Source organism: Callorhinchus milii, unplaced genomic scaffold, assembly GCF_018977255.1.
Source record: "Callorhinchus milii isolate IMCB2004 unplaced genomic scaffold, IMCB_Cmil_1.0 Scaffold1, whole genome shotgun sequence".
Lineage (NCBI taxonomy): Eukaryota > Metazoa > Chordata > Chondrichthyes > Chimaeriformes > Callorhinchidae > Callorhinchus > Callorhinchus milii.
In genome coordinates, this window is record NW_024704742.1 from 81,149,676 (window position 1) to 81,170,115 (window position 20,440).

The 20,440-nt window shown below is 39.4% G+C and overlaps 1 protein-coding gene and 1 non-coding gene across 3 annotated transcripts in view; one reads left to right on the plus strand and one right to left on the minus strand.

Annotated features, from left to right (window-relative positions):
- The window catches only part of palm2akap2 (palm2 and akap2 fusion), a 157,691-nt gene that overhangs the window by 89,247 nt on the left and 48,004 nt on the right, over positions 1-20,440 (plus strand). The window lies entirely within an intron of this gene.
- On the minus strand, positions 11,149-11,220 carry trnaa-ugc. The gene has a single exon. It is a non-coding gene; the product is annotated as a tRNA-Ala (tRNA).

Here is a 20,440-nt window from a genome sequence, read left to right on the forward strand (position 1 = left end):
CAAGCTTGAGATTCAAAAACCTAAAGGCTGTAGGAGCAAGGGAAGACTGACAGATTCTGGCATGATATAATACACACTGTACATTTTGCATTTAATCCGCATGCAAGAGCTCTGTTAATGATGAGATTTCCTTTTTACCATGTATGTTAAAAGCGAGTCTAGTCGTCCAATCCATCTCAGGTGTCAGTTTGGCTCAGCTGGTGGCACGCTCACTTTTGAGTACGTTTAAGCCACATGTCGGGACTTACATAGTCTGCGTTGACATGCCAATACAGTGCTGCATTGTTGAAGGTGAAATGTTAAACTAAGGTCTGCCTGTTCAGGGAGATGTTAAAGATCCCATGGTACTGTTTTGTCCATCCGCCCCTCCCCAGGTAAAATTGATTATTCATTTGATGCAAATTGACAGCTGTATTCACCTACAACGTACACAGTCACTAACCATTAACAGTAAATCCTGTGAAGCGCTTTGAGGTGTCTTCCTGACATGAAAGGCCTATATTAAATACAAGGGTTATTATTATTTATTGTTCCTTTGATAAGTTTGTTTAGTCGTGTTGCTTTGATGAGAAGTTTGACGGCATTTATTTTTGTTATGGAACTCAGTGGTGGCATCAATTCCATCTTTCCTTCATCCACTAATTGCAACTATCCTGATTGTTACCACTGTATTTCTAAGCACAAAGAAAATAGGGGAGACATTAAAATTTAGAAAGGAATATCTTCACTCAGAGGGTTGTAGAGTGCATTACCATTCATGGCCATTGAGACTGAATGAAAATAATTCTTCAAAGGACCTGGATAAGCTTAAAAACTCGAAAGTAAATGAGCAAACTCACTTTATGCACATTGCCATTGAGAATTGTACGTAGTAAACTCAGGCCAATATTTTAGAATGGAACAAGATAGTATAAGAAACGATATAGGTTTAGATTTGGAAAAGGTAATTTCAGGACCAATAACAGAAAGTTTTTGTTCATTCAGAGGCTAATTAAAGACTGTACAGATTGCCAGGAAGGTTAGTTGAGGCCAGGACACCAGACTCATTTAAAAAGCATAAATTGATACTGTGATGGGAGGATTGATTATATTAGTATTCTGGAGAATGAGATCAGGTGGGCTGAAGGGCTTTCTTCATGCAAATCAATTTTGTGATCTTGTGAATGTATCTGTGAGTGGGATGGGGGGCAGGGGCAGAGAGGGAGGGGAGGAAACATCCACCCATTCCTTCAGCCACAAAACGACAGCCACATAGTGCAAGGTATGAGAATGGATTTTTTCAAAACTGAACAGAAACGTAAATTTTATGTTAAATAAATCTCACAAAGTCAGGTTGTCAAATGCATAAAGATGATGGCTGTGCAGATAGCTTGGATTTAACACTGGTGAAACATCAAAAATGCAATGTCTAATTCTTGAAGTTTCCACTTTTGTTTTGCTGATATTTTCATACACATTTGCAGGGCTATGGGGTAAAAGAAGGGGAGTGAGACTAGTTGGTAGCTCTTTCAAAGACACAGGAATGATGGACCAAATGGCCTCTTTCTATGCTGTAAGATTCTATGATATGAATCCAAATCATTTCTACAAATTGTATATATGGAAAGAATATGGGTCACAGGTCAATGCATAAATACAAATTGGCTTTAATGCTAGCCCAAATTGCTTCCATCAGAAGTTATACCATCACTATAGGACATCACTGTGTATCTCATTATCTCTTTTCTTTTCTCAATTTCTCACTCTAACTCTTTCTCTTTTTCCCTTGGAGTCTCTTTACTTTTTTCATTTCCTTTTTCTCAAACCTACTTCCTATTCTCTCTGTTTTGACTTTCTCTTTCTCTATTTCTGGTCTTTCAATTTCTGTCTCTCTTTCTCCGACTTCTTTTTGACTCACACTCTCACTCACTTTCTCTCTCTCTGACCTAATTCTAACCCTATAGTGCACCTGAAATAAACAGCAGTACAAACACACTTGCATCACAAGGCTTGGGTAAGATTTTGAGCCTGGTAACCTCACGTATCCCTGCAACTAAAAATTGTATTGCTAACATTACAGACCAACATTATTTCCACAAGGGAGTCATGGTGTGGATATGTGGACATACACATAGTCAGTGTGCAGATATGAGGCTTTCTCCTATGTAAGAATGAACCTTGTGTGTTTACCCTAAGTTTATTGAGAGGTTACTTGGAGTTGATTTTTTTAAATTTCTAAGCCCAGTATGCATTGCTTAACTTTAACTTTAATCTTTGTGTCTGGACAGTCACTAGCAACATATACATATGTGTGTGTGTATATATATATGTATTCCTATATATATTTCCATATATCTGTGCTCACATCAGTTTTGCACATTAACTACTAACAACTGTTTCTGCCTCATCTTTCATTCATTCTGACTCATTTACTGATGACCATATTCAAACCAACAGAAAATTGCTCTTTTCCTTTTATGTTCCCTCAAGCCACATTTCCTTTCTTCCTGGCAGAGAAAACGACAGCCCAGAAGCCTGCCTCTCTCCGTTTGCAGTTAATGCTTTCATATTTAACTTCTTCCTGATGTCTCTGTTTTCTTGATCTGTTTCTGCTTGGTTCACTTGTTTCCCCTCTTAATAAAGAAGCTTCTTCAGCTCGACCATTCCAGTTCTAACATTCAAGTCACTTTCTCTTTTAGATCAGCCTGTTGTTTGTTCCAAGCATTTTTCTGTTTTAAATTTAAGATTACCAATAAACATTTTCAGTTCTTCCTTTCCATTCCACCTAGAGAGGGGTGGAGTAGGTTAATGCACTGTGACCTATAACATTGTATTTTATCATTTTAAGTACTCACAATAAATAACCACAGATCTGCACAGAGACCCTGTTACTATTCCTGTTTAATTTTTATATTTTTATATATTATATATATATGCATTAAAAGAAACTCCCAAAAATCATATTGCTGTCCATGGAATGATTTTAGCCTCACCCTACTATAATTTCTGTAAACTAAGCTTCATATCTTCTATGTTTAAAATTAAATCAGATCCATTTCTTTGGTGCACACTAAAATTTGAGTGATCCATCAAAGTGTCAGTCCTTTACACACAGGACTTGGGAGTCAAATTAAATGGAAGCTATCAAAATGATCGCATAAATAATTCAGATCTGGTAGAACATACGGTGGCCAGTATTCAACTCTCTTACGACCCAGATACTGCCCTTTCTCATCTTTTGTGTGTGTGTGTGTGTGTGTGTGGTGCTTTATGTTTGTATGTGTGCTTGTTGTGTGCAATCTGTGCTGTGTGGTTTGTGTTTGTGCCGTGTGGTGTTCGTATTTATGATGTATGGGTTGTGTGTGTGTGTGTATGTATAAATAAGTGAGAGGGGAGAGGATACCATCAAGCTGAGACCATAGTTATTCTTTTCAGATCAAGCATGCCACCTTTTTGCCCATAAGCAAGTCCATAATTGCTTGAAGGTGGAGGAGGGTGTGGGGAGTAATTGCTTTTCAACATCACTAATGAGCCGGCTAATCCCAAATGCACTGTATAGCAGATAGATACATTCCCAGCAAATTTCACCTAGGTTCCACTGCCTCTTGCAGAATATGCACCAAAGGTAAAAACTGGCTCCAAAATGCTTTTAACTCATCAAGTACTGATTGAGGTTTTATATTTATAAGAAAAAATATGCACATCGCACAATCTCCTTTCTTCTCCATGAACTGCTCCAGCCCCTCCCTACAACCAAACAAACACCTTCGCCTTCCGCCCAGGAAGAAAATTATTTCCAACTCCCTCACTTCTGCCCTTGAGTCCTCTGAACTCCTGTCTCTCTGCTGCCCTTGACCTTATCTCCTCTGTCACCCTCTTGCACAACTGCTTCACCAACATTTTAAACTCCCTTTCCCCACTACTTCCCACACCAACTCCTATATTCGCCTGGTTACGAAGGTCACCTCTGTTTCCTGCCCCTTCACCTACACCTTCCCCACCCATCATCAAATCAGATTCCCACCCAGTACTGTTAACCTCTTTGGTACGTTTTCCTGATATGAACGTTATTGCATAAATATTGGATTTTTTAATTTGTATTGCATAATGTGAAATGCTGGCATCCAAATTGTGGTATTCCTAAATGCAATCTGTTGATTCATTATTGCCAGGAATAATTAAAGTACATTTTATTGACTGAAAATTGTTCTTACTGACAAATTTAAGACTGACATTTCCCAGCCTTCCTCCCTCGGATATACACACACGCACACTCTTCCAGAGAATGGTTTCAACTCACTCTTTTCAGGATTAAATTGTTGCTACGTTTGATTTTAATACAATAAGTGAATCTAGTTTTGATTCCTAATGCTAGAATTCCAATAACAAAAACAAAAGAACAAAATAATAAAGAACAAAATAATTTTACTTTCAAATTTGTCTGTGAGCCATTATCTGATGAAGTAGTGTAACTGGCAGCCTGCTGGATTACTTGTAGATAACACATTGGTCTAGGTTTTAAGCTCAGACATTAGGTGTCAGCCTGGTTCAGTTGGTACCATTTTCATCTTTGCGTCAGAAGATCGAGATATTTAACTCATACAGTTTTTGACACTATATGACCATGTCCAGGACACAGTGAGTTTCCTCCGCCATCTGCCTGAAACCCAACGTGCTTGCTCTTCATCGCACAGTGGTTAATGATCTTATAATGGGTTTCTTTCTATGTGTGTGATTTTTTAGGAATGTAATTATTTTATTTGCGAGGTGGATTGGGTTGAAGAGGCAGAAAGTGTTTAGTATTTTGTTCCAACACTGGAAACAGTGGGAGCCAAACTCTGCCAACAAGCTTATGTCCTGCTATCGTGTTAGTCAGTGGAAAGGGCGGGAAGGGACATTTTACAAATTGGATTACAAACAAAGCCTGAAACCTCCACTTTAGATATCTTATTGTGCTTTTATTTTAACCACAGGCTAAAACTATATTTTACCGTGTAGAAAATGATCCCACAATGCACTTGTCATGAGGTTTCAGTTTCCCATTCATAAAGGCTGGAGTAGTCTTCATTCAATGACCAGGCCTTTCAGATAATAATAATAATAATAATCCTTGCATTTGTTATAACATCTTATCATGTCATTTGAGACATCGAAGGATATATTGTAAAATCTAATGACTGTTTAATTTGTTGGCAAATGCAATAGCCAATTTGCGCACAGCAAATTATCCCACAAACAGCCATGCTATGATTGACCAATTTTGTTTGGGGGATTGTTGGCCAGGACACAGCGAGAAACTCCTTTCCCTTTTTGAGTAGTTTCATGGGATATTTAATGAACAGGCACAGGTGGGAACCTTGGTTTCACAGCTCATCCAAAGGACACCACTTCTGACAATGCAGCACACCCTCAGTGCTGAATTGGAGCGTCAGTCTAGACTACCTGAATTAAAAGTCCCAATTTGAGGCTGGAACCCACAACCTTCTGTCTCAGAGGCAAAAATGCTACAAACTGAGTCAAAGGTGGAACAAGGTAACAGGAAAGGGTAATCTTTGTCTGTACCTTTCTCGTGTATGCAAGCAGATGCACTGTCATACTGACTTTATCCCCCACTTCTCTTTCATACGTCCTATCTCATTACTTTACATCATTCTGTGTTGCTTTCTTCTCAACATCTGCATTGTTTTATTTTATTCTCTCTTCAGTTCCCCTTTCTCTTTCTCATTGCTCTCCGAGCCCACAATTGCATGGCAGAGGTAAGCCAAGCAATTTCAAGGGTATCATTGGAACAAACACCACAAAGTATAGTCACTACTCTTCACGTGGAATATTATGTCAAACCACGGGTTTAACCCATGTTGTCTGTCAGCTCCTTTACAGCAATTGCACCAGATCTTTCTCACCTTCTCCTCCACCAGGTAGACTGTAATGTACCAGATGTTTCTGTCACAAATGCTGACCACATTTTAAAACAAGACAACAATCTTTCTTCTTTCTAGCTTATGCTACTTCCAATTTTCAAGTTTTACGTTCTACACTGCTTGCCACTGTACTTTATCTCCTACCATACATTTGTGACATTGTTGTGTCTTTTATGCTGCTCTTATTGAACCACACCAGAAAGTTAAGCAACCGTCTAAGACTTCCTGAGCATGAAGACTGGTCTCTAATGATAATAATACAATAATCCTTGCATTTTATATAATACCTTATCCCTTCATTGAGATGTCTCAAAGTGTTTCATGGGATATGCTGTAAAGCGGATTGACTCTATTTTGTGCACAAAAAAAATGACCTCACTATGTCTTCAGTGTGAAAACCCAACAGACCTTATGCTTCTAACATTCAACCAACATTTTGGGCATTTTGACCCAATTGTGAGCTTTGGTGTACTAGCTTTCAACGTTACAACCTTCAGTCTGGACTCATAAGACTGAAGCTGTAGGTTTGCTCTGCTCTCTGCTTGACTGTCTAACTCAATAACCAGCAGCACTAAGCCTGCCTCAGAGAACAACCTATGCACAGTGGTGAATTCAAAGAAGCTTTGTGCACCTCTTCTGCTCCCCTCATTAAAACACTGTGCTCAATGTCAGAGTGCTGTGCTCTTTTTGTACTCCTCACGTGCCTCATTAAATAGTTGGCTCCACAGTGCCATGCTGCCCTAATCTACCACAGCTTTGGAATTGCTTACGGGATGTGGAGTACACATGTTGAGCATTGTTTCAGTGAATGAGGGAGCGCCAGAACATTTTTTGCAGCTACCTATTATCTGTAAACTTTTTATTCACTGCCCGAGTAACAGTGTCTGGGCTGAAATCCAGTCTGAACCCTATTCTGTAAGCAGAAGCCGGGCTTTATCCCTTGTGTAGGGTCCTGCTGTGATAGTGCATGTTAGTCATAACTCATGGTGGGTAAGCCCGTTAGCTTGAGACCGTGGTTACTCCCCAGAGACCTAAAATTTCCCTGATTCCATTTATAGATAATTAAGTCATAAAACAGAAATGTATAATCCTGCAAAGTCTCAGTGCTTCTGGGTATTTTTTTCAAATTAAAACCATCTTAAGTATTTTGCAGGACACGTTTTACTTTATACTGAAACAGCATGATTTCTCACCCATTCACAGTCAACTGGAGAAATTCTGCACAATGCCGTTTTGTAAACTCCTTCAGAATGTTTTATTGAGTGTTGTGGAACGTCCATTGATCCCATCATCTACTATTACTTATGGAGTCGTGTAGCTCAGTGGTTCGAGCACTCGCCTTGCAAGCGATAGACCTGGGTTCAATTCCTGACAGGGCGAAACTCTGGGCAAGTTTCCTTACTACTGATAATAATCCCTCAAGAAAAAAACAATAATAAGTTGATCACTCAATCCGCGACAGTTTGTGGGACACTGCTGTGTGCAATTGGCTGCCGCGTTTCGCCCACAAATATACAGTCAATTCACTTCACAGTATATTCTGTGAAGCGCTTTGAGACGTCTCGAAAACGTGAAAAGCGCTATATCAAATGCAAGATTATTATTATTACAATAAACCTACTAACCTATTAATGATGCCCAGAGTTTTAACTATTTTCACATTTATCCTGTCACTTTTCCTGCAGATGATTTATCTACCCTCAGTCAGTTACAAAAAAATCTCATTCGTTCCATATCGCTCCATTGTCCCTCAAACAGATCATTTATTTCCTGATTATCAAAATGCTGCTTGCTCATTTCAAATTGTGAGAGATGTTGCTTTGCTTTGGTTTATTTCCCACCAAAATTCACCCAAAACATTCCAATTTGTGGGATGATCAATCTCATTGCACTCTGTGGCATGTTGCTGACATGAATTAGCTGTTGGGTTTGCCTACTTAAGTCACTCCACCACAAAGTAACTTACTGTGAGAAGCACTTTGAAATATTTAGACAAATTCCACCCAGATCTCAATTGACTATTTGTGAAGAATGTTACAGCCTAAAAGGTTCTTAAACAACTTAATTTTGAAGCCATTTTTCTGTAAGTTCTTTAAAGAACTACCCATAAACAACTTTAAGTTGTGACTGAATTCAACAACTTTTCAATTGTTGGTTGGTTTAAAATGTTGCATAAATAGAATAAACTTAGACCCAGGGGTAATTTCTCCCAAAGATGCTATGTTATGTGCAAATATTCATTCCAGTAGTAGAAGTCTTCTACCCTTTTTNAAATTTCTCATCTCGAACTGTTTGGAGGGAAAAGTAAAATGCTTCCATCTCTCTGGCCTGATAGAAATGATGAGTTGATCGCCACTGGTACGATTTCAACAGAGAATTCGGGAGAAACTCTCTTCTCTCTTTGAGTAGTGCCATGGGACCTTTAAGTCCACTTGAACAACTGACTAATAATAACATAATAATCCTTGCATTTGATATAGTCCTTTCAAGACGTCTCAAAGCGCTTCACCGAATACACTGTAAAGTGAATTCACTGTATATTTTGTTGCGAAACGCAGCAGCCAATTGTGACCAGCAGTGTCCCACAATCAGTCGTCTATTCAGTGACCAATTTTTATTATTTATTTTTATTTCTTAGACTTTGGTCAATGTCTCATCTGAAAGATGGCACCAGTGCAGCACATCCCCAGAACTGCATTGGAACATCAGCCTAGATTAAATCTTGGTAAGCTTCTAACGGAAAACGTTGAGAAGGAGAGACACAGACAGATCGAGGAAGAGAAAGGTTAATATTGGTGTTGTGAATAAGAGAGAGAGAAATAGCTATAACAAGAATGTCCCATAGGTTGCTATATAATTGACCTAGATTTTGAATGGATCAGTGAGTGGAATTCCCTTAAATATTTTAGCAAAATTGTTTGGAGTTGGAAGGATAAAACCATTAATAACTCACAGTGACATGCTCTTTCGAACTTAAATGAATTGTTAATGATCTCCAAACGTTAAACATGTTAGCAGCTCTTTCAGCGTTTTTACACTGAGATCTTTCTCAGTATGCCACAGACTATCTGTCTAATATCATTACTTTAAATTTGTGACCACAATTGTAACATAAATTGAGAAAGAAAATAATAGTTCATATTACAAGGAGAGATTTGAAAGCTACATTTATTTTACTAGTAAGAAGATTAAGAGGGATATATTACAGCCCTCTGAGACGCTATCCTGGATGAAGAGCCCTATATAAATGCAACTTGTGATCCGAGCCATCAGCTGATTTTTCTCCAAGGCACAGTTTGCAATTTAGTCCACTGCTCATTGCACAGCAGCAGGGTTTCTGCCTCCAGTCTTTTTAGTTTCTTTTTGTCCTTCTTCAGTTGAGTGACGGTACCATTGCTGAAGGCTTGAAATTCTCCCAGCTCCTGCTGGTAACCCTCCAGGATTGCGAGTGACTGAGCTCGTTCTTCAAGCTGTTTGGCCAATTCACTAAACTTACTCCTTCCATCAATAAAACCTTTAAGGCAGTGATATCCAACATCTTTGGTTTGCCACAAAATAAAAGTTTCTTGATTGAATATTTCTTCATTTATGCCAACGGTAGGCAACCTTTCTAGTTTGAATATTTCTTGATTTAAGGCATAAATCTATGCTATTTTGTTATTTTTAGAATTAATGACCACTACTTTAAAGCTTTAATTTGGGACTACGCTACTTCAAGAAGCTTTTTTATGTTTGTCAACTTCTTTCTTTGTTGACGCTCCTCGTCCCAGCTTCCTGTGATTCTAAGATTTGTATTTCCACTTGTTTGGTACGTGACGGATAAGTCTCCACTGGAGCCAACAGATTTTTTCCTATAGACAGCTGGTCTTGTTGTTGAATAGTTTGCATTCCCACTGACTGATAGAGTCAGAAATTTAACATTGGCCTGTTCTAGTTTTGGTCCTGAGAGCTTCATTGCCCTTGGACAACCCTGAGTCTATATTCCATGAATTCGCTGTCAAAAAAAANTCAAAAGTAACAAAATTGGGGGAGGTGGACTGTGAAATACTTACCAAATTCCATATGAATATCTTCTGGCACAAACATTTTCACTTTAACAGAATAAAATATTTAATTATTCCTCATTGACAGGTGGTGTTCAGAGCAGTGTTATTTTCTGATGTAGTCTATCTTTTGTGAGGTTTTTAACACCAGAGCTAATAAACAACTAGTAGATTTTGTTGTTAGCAAACTACAGGCTACTGTTCAAGGCATCATCATGACAGATGTGCTGCAACATTTGTTTGTGTGTTTCCTATTATCTCAGAGAAAAAGTATTGTTTTGCAAGCAAACCACATGTTGGTAAAATTTTCCATTTGTTTTATTACTTCGATTCTTTTATTTATCACTATTAAAGTCTGTGTATACAATTTATATTATTTTAGTATTTGGAATTGAAAGCTTTTTTTTCATTAGAAAAGGAACTGGTGAAAATGTTGCTATTGTAACATACACTTGGAATTGGGAGTGAGGAAGGCCTCTGTGTTGCACTGAGGGAGATAGGAATGGGGGGGGAGTTCAGAGATTGTGCTATTTTGAAGGGGTGACTGATCGCCCAGAGCTCTCTCGTTTTCTTTCTGACTGCGTACTTTATGGGCAAAAAGTGGCAGCCAGTTGCATACAGCTGTGTCCCCCAAACAGTCGTGGATTGAGTGACCGCATTTTTTTTCGATGGATTGTTAGCCCAGGACAACAATTTGCCAACCTGGTTCCTACTTACTGCTAGGTAAACAGAGACATGTGTGCCTAAGGTTTCGCCCCACCCAGAAATTGAACCCAGGTCATCTTACTTGTGAGGAGAGCACACAAACCACTACACTATAGGACTCATAAATGCTAATAAAACACCAGCAAAAAGGATTTTGGGCATTTTATTAACATTTGGAAGTTGGATGTTTTTAAGAAATGCGGAAATAATCATCAATATTATGATTGATTTTTTTTCCCAAATATCCCCTCAAACTTAAATTTTAATAATAATAATAACCTTTGCATTTGGTGTAGCGCTTTTCACACCTTCTAGACATGTCAAAACGTTTCACAGAATACACTGTAAAGTGAATTGACTATACATTTGTGGGTGAAATGTGCAGCCAATTGCGCACAGCAGTGTCCCACAAACAGTCGTGAATTGAAATGACCAATTTATAATTTTTTTCTTGAGGGATTATTATCAGGCGTGTGGAGTAAGGAAACTTGCCCAAGGTTTCACCCTGCTGGGAATCGAACCCAGGTCTCTCGCTTGCAAAGCGAGTGCTCTAACCACTGAGCTACAGGACTCCACCCACTGAGCTACAGGATACAAAATGGCCTGACAAGCTGAGACCAGCTGGAACTTTGGGACTCCAATGGGACTTCTTTTCTAAATTGTGAGGTCTACATTTTGCTAGAGAATGCCAAGCTAAATAGAACACATATTTGCAAATATACCAGAGCTTCTATTCTTTTGCAAGCAATTCCCAATCCAGATGTAGCATTGAAAGGTCCAATACTGATCCAAGCATAATATTATCCCCCATTAGTCACCTTTTACTGTTTTACTTGTGGGTGAATCCCATATACCAGGGCTATTTTCCATTGTTACTGGAATCTACAAGTCCAGAGAGGCCTCTCTTTAGCCCTGGTTGAGCAGCTATGTCACGGTGAACTTAACACAAGGTAAACAGGAGGCTCTGGAATCAGAATGTCAGGGCTTTCCTGGCACAAAATGACAACTTCATAACATCTGCAGCTTGGGCCCATTGAGTCATTCATTCATCTGCAACTGAATCTCAGTCTCCGTGGACATAGCATACTTCACTAATGCAAAATGAAAACATTGATGATTTTGTTTCAGCTGAGGAGGTGTTAACGTGCTGAAGATCTGGTATTTACCACTACCATCTTCAGGGAGGAACTGGGCAATGGCCGACATTGTTCAGTTTGCTGCACAGTAAGAAGATGAGTAATAGATAATATAATCAGTGATTCACTGCTGTGCCTTTTAAATGTACAGTCTATAGTGGGAATTGCATGTTGAAGTGCGGGAATAAGAAGTGATCTGGATCGTTGGAATGCTGGTCTTGCACCAGGATCTTGTTTGAGTCAGGTATGTACCAATCTATAAGTAGCTAATCTCTTAAAGATCAAATGACTGTCTGGTAAAATGTGTTCCTTGCACGTCTGTCATCTGTGCATTCAACCACTCCGTAACAGAACTGCAAAATACTCATAGAGTGTCGTCAAAACTTGTTTCATTGTAACACAGGTTTGCTTATAGAGCGGGTGCCCTATAGACCAGTGGGCAGATTCACACACTACAAAAAATGGCCAATTACCAGGTCATCCGATTGCTACTGACATCACTTCCTACCCACTATGTTGCATACAGGAAGTGATATTGACGATGACCCAGAAGGTGACCCACCTTGATACAGGGGCACTGACCAACGATTACACTCTGTTACAAGAATGGTTCAATTTTTACGGATCTTATTACCATATATAACAGGGTTCTACTGTATTACAACTGGGCACTGAATGAAGATCTACTTTAGAGTATCTCTTAACAATCCAATTGTGTCTAAATTGCACTATTTCTTATTAAGGAATCCCTTTAGAATTCCCGTCATCCCATGGGAACGCTGTAGATCACATTGGAACAGAATTCCCGTTGGTTGAATACAAGAAGAAGCCCCATTTGAGCAACATAGAATCTTTGTTATGCAAACCCTTAAGAAATATCACTAATTAGACACCAGATCTGATTTTGTGTAGTTTATGTGGTTTCACTGTAAAAAACCTTTAAAACAGAATAGAATAAATATTTGAAGAGCAACAGATTAAAAGGTATAGGGATGAACAGGGAATTGGGATTAGAATAGTTAGCGCCAGCCAAGAGCCTGTGTTGACTCAAAGAAAATTCCCAGGCCTTAGAGAAAGGAACCACGCCTATCCGTGATTGATGAAATTATTTTCAATAATGTTTTGCTGCAGATTGGTGGGCCTGATAATTGGCATTCCACATAACAGGATGCATCAGGCTAAGGAAAAGCAGTAGGTGGAGTTTGGCAGGGAATGATGTGTGCCTCTCTCTCTCACACACACACACACACACACTGTTACAATAAATTGCATCATATAAATGTGAATGGCACCCTTGGTGGAGTTTGAAGGAAGCAGCATTAAAATCTCTCAGGCCATTCTTAAAGTCCTTGATTTATTTTGGCTGGTCTAATGGCTTGACAGGAATTCACTCCGCAATGTGAGCAATGCATTGACACCAACTAATTGAGATAGACTTTGTTCGTACAAATAGTGTTGTCCTGGCCAACAACAACAACAACAAAATTACATTTATAGAGTGCCTTTCATATCGGAAGGACATCCCAAGGCGCTGGACAGTCAGGGGTCAGGACCCGAGCATGGGGGAGGGGTGGGATTGGGGTGAGGAAAGGCAGAGAGGTGGGAGGGCGACCAAGGGCACGATCGAAGAGGAGGGTCTTGAGACCGTCCTTGAAGGAGGCAAGGGAGGAAGCGAGGCGAAAGGACTATGGGATGGAGTTCCAGAGTGTGGGAGTAGAGAGGCTGAAAGATCGGCCACCGATGGTAGGTCGGGCGGGAGACATGGAGCAGGCCGGAGCCCCTGAATGGAGGGAACGGGCAGGTTGGTAGGGAGTCAGCAGATCAGAGAGGTAGGAGGGGGCAAAACTCCTCCGGGTAAATAAGTCGGTCATTCACTTCATGCCTGTTTGTAATATCTTGCTGTGTGCATATTGGTTGCCTACAATATGCCTTAACAGCAGTAATCTGAACACTTTGAGCCTTGTTTTAGGCTAAAGCTTTTTATCAAATGCAAGCAGGAATGACTTATTATGAAATAAAATTGAATTTAAAAAAATTCTGTTTGGTGTGTCAGACTAGCTCAGAGGTAATACTCTCGCTTCTGAGCCAGAAGGTTGGAGGTTTAAGCCCCACATCAGGACTTGGAATCACATGGTCTAAGCTGACACACCAATGCAGTGCTGGGGTAGTATTGCATTGTTTGAGGTGCTGTCCTTTGGATGGGGCATTAAACCGAGATCTACCTTTCAGGTGGACATCAAAGATCCCATGCACTATTCGAAAAGAGAAAAGAGTTTCACTCTCCTGGTGTCCTGGCCAACAACCCCTAAAGTAAATTGATCACTCAACGTTTCTGTTTCTGGGATATTGTTGTGCACAACTGGTTGATGCTTTTTGCCCCACCACCCCACCCTACCACCACCCAAAATACAGTCAGAACCACTTTACAGTATATCCTGTAAAGCATTTTAGATGTCTCGCCAATGTGATAAGGAACTGTATCAAATGTGAGGATTGTTATTGTTTATTATTATTTAACAGGAGCCTAAAATATGCATCTTAAAAGCATTTGTGATACAGCAGCTAAACTTTAGTTTTGATACAGGAGTGAAATGCCAAATGCACCAATTCATGATGTGATATAAATATAATTTTTCATAATTTTTCCTCCGTATCACAGTTCAGGGAGAAGATAGTAATGTGAATGGTGAGACAGTTTGCTCCCTTTTATGAAAGATTTGTTAAAATTCTGATACAATGGCCTCAGTGTATGTGAGTTCAATGCAAAAACAATTGTCTTCACTATATTTTTCCAAAGATGCACTTGTACATCTCTGCTGTTGAAATTGAATCTGCATGAAATGGTGAATATTGCTTTAAACAGAATGCAGGAAATCCACGGTGTGCCAAATGGCACTGAGGGAGAATAATGGAATGTCTTTGTGTTGTAGAAATACAGTGCATGTGTGTATTTTCTGTAATGCACAAGAAGCGCATTTATCTTGAAGTGCCGTTTGCACTGTGAATTTATCCTGCTGACCACAAGGTGGCATGTGTGCAGAGTGTAAATGCACTGCAAAGAGTCGAATACCCTGGTATGGTATCATTGGTAAAATCACAAGAGAAGTTCAATGAAGAAAGACCTTCAGCCCATTTGATCTCATCCTTCCAGAATTCCAACCTATTGTCCTCCCATCCCACCATCGGGCTGTATTATTTTTTGTTCAGTCAGTTGTCTGACGCAATTGGAAACCCATCACAGACCAGACTGAGAGTTCCATGTATGCCACCTCCACATGGGTAAGGTGGACCTTGCTGACAAGCAGCAGAAAGCTTGCTTTCAACAACAAATTATGCAGTTTATCTGATTAAATTTCAGCAGTACCGCAACACACTGCATGTCTGACACATGCAGAAACACATCACTATGTGTAAGGTTTGGATACTTTGAATCCCTCCTTCAAGTGACGGGTTTACCCTCCGAGTCCTACCAGGTTTTTCTCTGAGATGTCTCCTTTCAATACTGAACAGATCTAGCTTGTCAATAATAAGCCTTGCAATTATACAGCACCTTTCATGTTGAGAGGACATCTCAAAGTGCCTCACAGTGCTGAATAGGAACCCGAGCTGAGAGTGGCAGCCAAAGTGGGATGAAAAGGGCAAGAATGACCAAAGGGGCAGCCAAGGTGGTATGTTTTGACTGGTGCTTGAAAGAGGGGAGGGAGGGAGCAAGTCAGAGGCATTCCGGGATGGAGTTCCAGAGAGCGGGGGCTCAATGGCTGATAACCCAAATTGCATTAATAGGACATGATACCTTTAATTTATCCCAAAGGAAATGTTATTTTAAGACATTTAGTTATTTTGTACAAATAACATTTGGAGTCCTGTAGCTCAGTGGTTAGAGCACTCGCTTTGCAAGCGAGAGACCTGAGTTCAATTCCAGACAGGGCGAAACCTTGGGCAAGTTTCCTTACTCCACACGCCGATAATAATCCCTCCAAAAACAAAAAACAATAATAAATTAGTCATTTTCAATCCATGACTGTTTGTGGGACATTGCTGTGCGCAATTGGCTGCCGCGTTCGCCCACAAATATACAGCCAATTCACTTTACAGTGTGTTCTGTGAAGCGCTTTGGGACGTCCAAATACAATGATTATTATTATTATTATTATTAAATGACAATATAGATTAGGCCAAGCTTCATGGGTCTGTCTCCATGTATAAATTAATGTTTGGGTACGTGTGTGTGTGTGTGTTGGGGAGGAATCAATATGATCACTGAGATGAGCACATTAATATTATCTGCTCAAGCTTATGAGCCGCTTGTTTGCTGAAGCATGCCATTGAATTGAATCATAAGGGAAACAGCAGGAAGGAGAATCTTGAGCAGAATTCAAAAGTTGATTTTTTAAAGAAAAATATTTGAACATTTCCGACCCTTATACTATTTGGATGGCAATCAGAAATTTGGTATAATCCTTGCAGTTGACAGCGTGAAGATAAGACTCTGAATGAATCCAAGACCGGATTCACCTGGTCGATCCATTCATGCATAGATAAGTGTGTGGTGACTAAGGGTTTCTGAGCACCTGCAAAACAGTTACAATTTTGCAAAAGGCAGATGGTAAACCCAGGACTGTCTTCTGTGGATGGAACCACTAATACTACAACATCCTAGCAAAGATTAATAACTACATGATACCATAACTTACTCTAGGCATAGAATTGTTGGACATTTAAGGCACAGAAGGAGGCCACTTGACCCAATGTGGCTGTACTGGTGCTAGCTCCTCCACTGGAGCTATCTCTTCTAATCGTTTTACATTGCTCTTTCTCCATAGCCTTTAATATTATTTTCCTTCAATCATTTATCCTATTTCCTTTTAAATGTTGTATATTTTAACAGCGTGTGAAAAAATATTCTTTGAACCTCTCTCTTTTTTCTTCTGGTGATTATGACTGACTGAGGGAGGGCCCATTATCACTCCACTCATTTCCTGCTTCCAATGGAATGATATCAGCACGTTCCCAGGCTAGTTCTGAGCTCCCACATATTCCGAGATTCTCTGGCTCTCATTCTACTCCTATGGTCAGCAAAGGACGCCTACCCTCTCAACCTGGGAAGGAAGTTTTCAACTAATCAACTAATCACAGCAGAAACGGACAAAATAATACAAATAAGTAAATAGCCAGCATGGAGCTTCCTGCAGGGAGATGAGACCTATTGTTTTGTTCCATGTCTGCAATGTAAAGATGTCTTTTGGGAAATTTGGGGTATAATGAACAGAGTTCCTTAAATATCATTGTTATTAACTGCTGCTGACATTAACTGTCACCCATTACCTTCTTCCATGTAAATACTTTCTTCCTTTTCAAATTCTATTTTTTTTTATTTTGAAGCAAACATTTTTCCTATTGTAAATTGTAAGTCCTACAGTGGTCTCTTTAGGTTTTTTTGGGGAGGGCTTAATATTCTCCAGGATTAAGTAAATTGACCTGGTATATCATATTTAATAACAATCATATTAAGAGATTTTGGATGAATCCTTTAATATATCCAGATTCTCTTATGTACTTTCACATCTTGGGCCTGGCTACTTCAAATCCTGCCAAACAAAGAGGCAGGAGAAGTGAACTTTCCATTTAATACCCAGCACAGACAACGACTACAAATGTTACATGTTTTACTTGTGTATATAGCGCCTTTCACCTCAGGAGGATGCCCAAAGACACTTTAAGATTTCTATGTACAGTATTCATTTTGAAAATTTTATTGCTAAATTTTTGTAAAGATTGAGGTCTAATATGTAATAAATTCTGATTGAAATTGATTAATAAATAATAACTACATAAGAATATTTTTTTAAATAGTGCCTTATTATGTCAGGGAGACATCTCAGGGTTTCATATGACTTTACTGTGAAGTGTAGCATCTGTGTATTTTGTAGATGAACACGGCAGCCAATTTGCCATAGCAGTGTCCCACAAAGAGCCAATAAATAAATGCCATGTCAAATTGTGAAGCCTCTAATCTACTTTCAGAGTAGAGTTCCTGCAATGCAGATGTGATGTTCAAGATGTACTCCTGATTACCAGGAGTCCTCACTCAGATTCCTTACTAAAAATAAAAGCAACAACAACAACTTCATTTATATGGCGCCCTGGTTTGAACTCAAATGGAAATCATGGTGAGCACATTTTCTGTTGGTAAAACACTTGGCAAACCAGTGATATCTACCTAGAAAGTTTTGTTGAATTGTTTAAAACATTGTTCTGTTAGCAATTAAACAGAAGGTGAACTTCTGTGTGGTAATACTTGAAGTCCACTCTCTTCAGAGACGGTAATAAAATGCAAGTTGGAAGTGCACTAAATTCCTCGCTTTCCATGGATTCCAGCCAGAAAAATAATATAAAGCAGCTACTGCATGACATGCGGCTTACTATAACATGTATGGCTTTCTGCATGACTCCCAGGAATAGACTTTGTGGAAAGATCAAGTCTATATTTATTCCATATCCACTTGTAATTATAATGGCATTTATCTGTCATCACCAATGATTTTGTTACATTGCAATAAAAGGCAATCATGCATGTTAAGCCTCCCTTCCCTCCCCTCACCCTGACCTTTTCCCCCTGCTCGGGTCCCGACCCAACTGTCCAGCGCCTTGGGATGTCCTCCCGACGTGAAAGGCACTCTATAAATGAAATCTTGTTGTTGTTGTTGTTATTTTTATGTAATAATCAATCAGCATTATCCTTTAAATAAAATACAGATTTATAGATTGCAATATGAAGCTCCAAATATTCCTTGGGCAGTAGATTCTGTAATTTAGTGTTGGTGCGATGTTACCACTGATGGACATGATTGCACAACCCATCACTGCCATATGTTGTCTCATTCTAGTCATTTGTCAGCTGAGTCATCAGAGTCACAGCTACCTGACTGAATTGCATTGGAATACAAAGGTGTCAACTCCTCCCAATGGTTAAGCAGCAAGTAGGAATCCAGTTGTTAGTCGATTGGCGGATCGCTTTTTCGGGGGTAGTAATTCTTTTGAAAAAAATAAAAAATTGGCCACTCAATCCACGACTGGATTAGCCAGAATACTCTCTTCTGATTGTTATCAAGAGTAACTGTTATGTGCATGTGTGTATGTGTGCGTAGATTATTGTGAAAGGCAAAAATGGGATTGGCTGTGCCTGTCCCCTTGGTCGAGTGCATATTTCACTCCAGACATGGAGACATTTCCAAGTGTAGGTGGCACACATATAGAGAGCTCTGTCTGACTTAGATAATCTTAAACATGGTGATAGGTTTGCTGACACCTAGCTGACCAAAAAAATAGAGCAATTAGTCTGCTGACACTCTATGCCCAGGGCAGGAAATAAAGAATGGTGATGTGGGTGAAGGTAATTATAAAGTGGAAACACTGTCAATCAGCATCCAATACAGAAAGATTTGGTTAATTTTCTGAGCATTGCCCTACCTCAGAACTGTCATAAACGAATTATGGTCCAATTCTTGACCCAAGGTGACAGTTTCAGGAGCATTGCCCATCTGTTCATTTTTTCCCTAACCACACAGCATTGTGTGCACGTGCATAAACTTACCTGTACTTCATCACTTTCACTGTTTGTTTGAAATATAGCACCTTAAATACTGGAAGCAATCAGCCTGAGTGACCTGACAGCTATACTCAGGTGATTATTTTTGAAGGGGTCAGATATTTGGTTTGTTCTGTATGAGATGTGTGAGCGCTCAGACTGCTGCCAACTCTCAGTTGAGACTCCCACATTCTGACACATTGCTTTCTGGAGGATTTAATGCACTCACTCCTTTCACTGACCCTGAACAGGCTGTGTGGAACTGCATCAAACCACAGGGAAGTGAATTAGATTATGTTGGGATATAGATTCCCCCCCACCCCCTCCTCCCACCGTGTACGCCAGCCTGTTTTTAAACCAAGCAATTCTGCTACAGTATTTGTATGGAAGCTATTGACGGTAACAGCAGCAGGTAGGTAGGTGAATGTTAGTTTCAGTCACATTGTATATTAATAGATCTATATTTTTTTGCAAAGGACATAATTTATGAAGTGAATTGTTCCTCTTACAATAGAAAGAAGTGCAAATGTTTACAGACAGCAGTGATGTTGAAGAAATATGTTTTCTGATCACTCAGTGATGGATACAGCCACACTGTGATGGATTAAGGTAATTTTCAAATAAGTAGAGAATAACGGATATTTGCAAATTAATACAATGTAGCAATCTAGCAAAGTTTATAAGCATAATTTTAACCTGTTAAATTTAAAGTAGCCTTGAAATGGCTCCCTCCTGCCTCTTATTCTTTAGAATCCCGACAGATTCAGCCTATGCAGGATTGACAATGTGTTTGGGTAATATTTGATCGGGCAGTGGTTGTCAACCCACTCACAGGCCTTGAATGATGGAGTTCACATGAGAGGATTAATATTTGTGACTACTGTTATTCAGAAATCTTGGGAAGGATTGAAATACAATTTAACCTTAGGAGTAACACAAATTTTGATTTCAGAGCCTTATAAAACTGTTGTGACTTATCCAAGACCGCATACTTAATGATCCGTGCATTTAATATAGGGCTTATAGCAATGAAATATTTCAAAGCACTTTACAGTTACTTGCTGGAAA